Raw genomic sequence first — 6,536 nt, forward strand, 5'->3', positions numbered from 1 at the left:
CTTCTTCTTCTTCTTCTTCTTCTTCTTCTTCTTCTTCTTCTTCTTCTTCTTCTTCTTCTTCCTATCTCTATTCTCTATTTGAGGAAGTAGATTAAAATATAAAACATGAGTTCTTTGATACACCTGAACTTGAGACATAGAAAGAGAAAAAAGTGACAGATAAAGTTTATGAGCAGGTGTCATTTGAAACTTTCATCTGTACTGGTGAACACACAGAGACACACAAACACAGAATATGGTACAGAGATAGTCAACCTAACAGAGAAACAGGAAGGAACAGAGTAGGGATGTGGGATAAGAGGGAAGAATTAGTTAAAAGAAAATCACATGCTAAGTTTAAAGGGGGTGGTATTTAAAGGGAGGTTGAAAAGGAAAGAAAAAGGTCAAGAACCTATGATTAGTGTCTGGCTGAGAGAAAGAGAACAGTTAAAAAAGAATAGAAGGTGTTATAGAGCAATGGTACTGAGCACACCACACTCACCACTTCTTTATAAATCAGGAATGAGGCAACAAAAGTATAAGAGAATAGAATGGATGAAAATATATATTTTTATAAAACTATGAATATGAATGAGATGGACATATTCATGAAACAGAAGATAATAGGATAGAATAGAAAGCAGAATCTGAAGTATATTGTTTATAAGACAGTTAAAAGTAGATTCACAGAGATTAATATAAGTAACTGCACAAAAAAATCTATTATGCTTCACTTGAATTTAAAAATCAGGGTTAGGAATAAAGATCTCAGGCAAGGTAATAGCAAAAAAAGATAGAATTGATTAAAAGAGATAAAAACAATATTATGCTAAAAGGTAGCATAGACAATGAATTAATTTCAATGTTTAACATATATAAGGGCAAATAAGTGATGCAGTAGATAGAGTGCCAGACCTGGAGTCAGGAAGACCCTTCTTCCTCAGTTCAAATCCTACCTTAAATGCTTACTAACTGTATGAACAAGTCACTTAACCCTGTTTGCCTCAGTTATCTCATCTATAAAATGAGCTTGAGAAAGAAATGGCAAACCATTTAGTATCTTTGTAAAAAAAAATTCAAATGGGGTCACAAAGAATCAGATATGACTGAAAAATGATTAAACAACAACAATTAACCTATATACACCAAATGACATAACATCTAAATATTTAAAGCAAATGCTAAATAAATTAGAAGGAAAAATAAACTAGAAAACTATAATTCTGGGGGACCTCAGTGCAACTCTTTCAGACCTTGAAAAATCTAATAAAAATTTAAAAAGAATTGAAAGAACTGAATAGAATTTTAGAAAAATTAACTATGATGGATCTTAGAAATTATTGAATAGAAATAGGAAGGAATATATTTTATACATATACATATATTATATATATTTCTCAGTAGTTTGCAACTTTACAAAAAGTAATCATGTTATAGACATGGACATAAAAACCTCACAAAGAAATGCAGAAATGTGAAGTACACTCCTTCCTGATAATAATGAAATAAGAATTATAGATGATAAAGGGCCATGTGTAGATTAAGATCAGACTTCAGACCAACACCTCATGCCATATTCCAAGATAATGTCCAAGTGCATATCTGACTTTGATATAAAGAGTCACATAAAAAAAATTAGAAGAGTAAGGGGAAAAAAAGCTTTTTGGATTTATGGATAGGGGGAACATTACTGTCCTAACAAAGATAAAGATGATCATAGAAAATGAATTGTACAATATTCATTACACAAAAATAAAAAAAAAGTGAGGGGTTTTTTTTTGCACAAAGAATTCTAAAACTGGGGTGGGTTGGGATTGGGGAAATCTTTATATTATAGTTGTCTGATCATGTTCTCTATGCCAAGATAGATAAAGAACTGATGAAGATTCACAAAAATAAGAGGTATTACCCAAACTACATGTAGTCAAAGAATAGAGAGTGTTTAAAGGAACAAATCCAACTATCAATAGTCAAATTGAAAAAAAAAATGTCTCAAACCACTAAAAATTAGATAAATGAGGGAACTTCAAATTTACACCTAAAACCCCTCAGATTGGTGAAGTTAACTAAAAAGGAAATAACAAATGCTAGATGGCCTAGAAAACAAACACACATTAGATTATGAATTCCTGGAGGGCAGTGACTATTTTTGCCTTGCTTTGTATTCCTAATGCTTAATAGTGTGCCTGGCATATAGTAAGTACTTGATGTAATTCTTGTTGACTTACCTAAAACATTATTGGTGGAGGTCTGAATTCAAAGTCATTCTTAATAGCTAACTGGAACTATGCCCCAACTTTTCTAAATTGTGCAACACTTTTGGCCAGTAATTCCACTAATAGGCCTATATCCCAAAGAATGAAAATAAAGAAAAGAGACTCATATGTACAAAAATATTTATAGCAACTCTTTTTGTGGTGGCACAAACTAGAAACTAATTGGATATTTTTCATTTGGGCAATACTGAACAATTTATGGTAAGAAATGACATAAAAACCATGGAAATGACAAAAAGTGATTGTTTTGAGAGAAACTGGAGTAGATGTCCTAGACTGATGCAGAGTAAAGTGAGAAAAACCAGCAGAACAATTTAGATTTTATTGACCACCATGTAAAAAACAAAACAAAACAACTCTCCCTCCCCCCACATTTTGAAAGACTTAAGAACTCTAAAACTCTAATTAACTGCAATGACTGAACATGATTCTAGTGGACTACTTATGAAGAATATTACCTAATTCCCAACAGACTAAATATACATAATGAAATCTGTACTTGGACACAGCCAGGGTGAAATTGTGTTTTGCTAGACAATGTTTGTTGCCAGGGTTTTGTTCTTTTTTCTTTTCTTTTTTTTTTTAGTAGTAGGCCAGAGGAGGTGAGAAGATTAATACTTGTTAATTGAAAAAAATTCATTAAAAATAAAAATGTATAATTTTTTTAAAAAGAACATATAGACTTAAAACATTCTCTAAATTTATTCCAACCTGCAAATCAAGGATGTTGTGTAGTTTTTTTGAGCACACAACCATTTTTTAGATATAGTCCTGGTGAGAGAACATTATGGACGTTAAAAAAAAATGTACTTAGGCTAATTCAACTGAGATACAATGATAGAAGCTCATTTTTTCCTTGAGGACTGCCAGAGACTCCCTGACCATGATCTTTTAATGTAATTAAAGCATGGTTCTAACAACCATGGGAGTATGGCTGTGAGTTTGATTTGTTTAAGAGCTTGTCAACTACTGTTTCTCCCTTGCTCAATAACTTTGGGCAAGCAATTTAAATACTTCTCATTTTAAGGTATGGGAAATGAAGATAAGGCCATTTCACAGGGGTATTGAAAGGCTTAATTAATTAGCATAGTCAAGCACTTCAGTGTACTAAGTGACTACTCTTAATATAGGAAAAATCCTGTTTTCAAAACAAAGCATAAGCCAACAGTGATAGGATTAATCTGTAAGTATTTTCCCCATCTTTGGGTAGAGCCAGACCCCTTCTCCTCTCTTCCTCAGATAAGGATTAGCCTGCCTTCAAAGGAGATTATGGTGTTTCTGATTGGCTCCACTTCCCTAACAAAATTTCCTGGTCCCTTCAGGGCATTAAAAAGTCCCAACCATATGGCATCTATACCCCTCTGAATCTGTGAATTTCTGAAGACCTAGTGAGTCAAAATGTCCTTCTCCATATCTTGTCCTGATGACCAGACAATAGTGGAGAGAGGAAAGTCTGGAGAAGCTAACTGCCACTGTATCCTCATATATCCTTGCTCTATTAGGGCAAAGTAAACCTTTTTTAACTGTTCAATGACTTGCAAGGGCCTTATTTTGTCCCAACATCAATTCTGAAACAAGAGAGTGCTGGTTGTAGAACTACCTCTCACACCAACTGTGTGATGCACCTAAATGGCTAACAATTTACTTCTATCCTCTCATAGGAGTTGGATTTTCTAAAGCCATACATCTTGTATGGAGCCATTATGATTTGGTCAATAGAGTGCTACAATTGAAGTCAGGAAGACCTGGACTCCACTCACATCTCTGTGTGACCCCAGAATATACCTGTGAGCCCTTGGAGGATCTCAAACTGTTGTTTAGAAAGGCTGTGGCCCCTTCCAGCAGACAGGTGGATAAAAAGAGGTGAAATCATACATGTTCTTTTTCTTTTCTCTATACTCATTTTGTAACCTTCTTGCCCTCTAGGGTCAGAGCCATCAACTTCCAGATGATATATACCAACCTCTGACCAAGTCCAAGGTCTCTAGCACCTGGACCTGGTGTTAGCCGTGTTCTGAAGCCTGACCCCTTGAATGAATAGAACCCAATGAGGTAGAGACAGCTCTATGCCCCTTGCCAGCAGGAAGCAGTTTCAGAAGCTGAGACCTTCGCCCCTTATGTCAAAAGAATTTGGGTCCTGTTTGTTTGAGGGGGGAATGATGGGGTTGGGATCTGGACTCCAGAAAGGAAAAAACCCTAGACTTTCCCACATGGCCAAATCTCTGGATTTTGCTTGAGGCTATAATCCCACCAAATGGCCTTTTGTTATCACCTATCTCCCAATTCTGTTAACCTTAACCTAGCCTAGCTCTCCATTGTTTTACCTCACTATGGCACCCAGCCATAATCCACCCTTAATCCTACCTAGGCTATATTCTCCCTTGGCCATATGGTCCAGGTCTGTGGCATTCTATTACCTCATAGATACCCCTACAGATTACTTGGCCACTCCTAGGTCCCTCCCATAGTCTTTCTGTATATGAGGTCCATCTTGTCTCCATTAAGGTGCTCAGACTTTTACAATCTAGCCAATAGCTCACAGGTGCTCAGATTCTGTGAGAGTCTGGTTAGTACAGTGGATCTTTAATAAACCTTGTCTTTGACTGAAAGAAGGCTTGGGTTGAATTCATTCAGGTAGCACCCGTGTGTCATGATTTTGGGGTCCCAGCACCCCTAAACCTCTAGACCTCATCACTGTGAGAACTTGGGTAAGTTGCTTAACCTTTTTGGGCCTCAAGTAACTCTCTAAGAGAGTTACTAATTTATAGATTACTTGTGAATTTATTGATGAAGAGAATTTCCAAGTGACAAAATTATAAATTCTTCCTTCATGTATTCACATATACTTAATTTGCCCTATATTTCAGTGAAAAAGGCAGAAAACAAAATAACTGACTTTTCCACAGTAACCTGTTTTCTCTATGCCAAGGGCACCCTTGTCAGCCTACATATCATTTCCTGCTCCTATTAACATTGTCTGTATTAATGCTTCATGGAAAGTACAGTCAGGGTCTATAGGAGAACAGAATAGTTCAAAAAGGGAATAATTTCATCTCTGACCAGATCAAATGGTACTTAGCCCCCTCCTCCCTAAAACTAATGTATGCTGGTTTGTCCTTGAGAGTAGAGTGCCCTACAGCCAGAACTCCTCTCACCAGTAAAATTATTCATACTTTGTCCTTTAATGAATTCACCAATAGGGGAAAAACAATTCAAGTGCTAACAAAGTAAGAAATGATAATACAAAAATCTTCCACAAAAATATATTAAATATGATAAAAGTAAATGGAGATAATTTTTAAAAAAATTATTGACATTTGTTTTTAGAGCACTTTTATTCCTAAATTGATCCCTCCCTAGTTCCCTATCCAGTGAGCCATCTCCTAAAACAAAGAATTAAAAAAGAAGAAAGAAGAAATATTCAGTAAAACTAACATTTTAACTGAGTATGATAGTTCTCACAATGCCTCACACTCACAGTTCCAAAGAACTGGAAAGAACACAAAGAAGGGAGAGAAATGCATTTTCTCACCAATACTCTGAGCCCAAGGTTGGATGTTATGCTTACACAGAATTCAGTGATGAGTTTTTTGCTCTTTCTACTACCATTATTATATTCGTGTAAAAGATATCAAATAGTGGATAATGAGATAGCCCCTGAGTTAGGAAAACCTGAGTTCAGGTCTTACCTCTGACCCATACTGACTGAATGACCCTGCTCAAGTCACTTAACTTTTCAATGTCCCAGGCTATCTATAAGATTATAAATGGCAGACAAGGCACCAACTGAATTTATAGTAGATTCTTCACTAAAAGTTCTCTATTTCTATATGATATCATGGGTTCAGTTTTTAAAAAGTCATTGGACATGTTGTTTTCTCGTTTCTGCTTATTTCATTGTGCACTGGTTCACATAAGTCTCTTAATTCTTCTTTTAATATGAATTCTTCATATTCATAGTATCTTATGATTCAGTAACATGAGGATTTTAAGTTTACTCCTTTACCTAGAATCAGAAGCAGTTACTTCTCCATTCTTAGTTCTGATTTGTGAAGTTTGAGGAAGGAATTAATAGAAGGTGGTAAGATTAAAGATTTGATGGGTGGTGGTGGAGAGAGAGATTTTGTCCTGCACCAAGGTTTTTGTGAATGTTGCCCTTAGGAACAAAGTCAAGGGAAACAGTTTAGTGGAAAAAGAAGTAGTCCTACAAAATTTATCATGCATTCTTTCCTTCCTTCCTTCCTTCCTTCCTTCCTTCCTTCCTTCCTTCCTTCCTTCCTT

This window comes from Vombatus ursinus, unplaced genomic scaffold, assembly GCF_900497805.2.
Source record: "Vombatus ursinus unplaced genomic scaffold, bare-nosed wombat genome assembly UNPS02007612.1, whole genome shotgun sequence".
Taxonomy (NCBI): Eukaryota; Metazoa; Chordata; class Mammalia; order Diprotodontia; family Vombatidae; genus Vombatus; species Vombatus ursinus.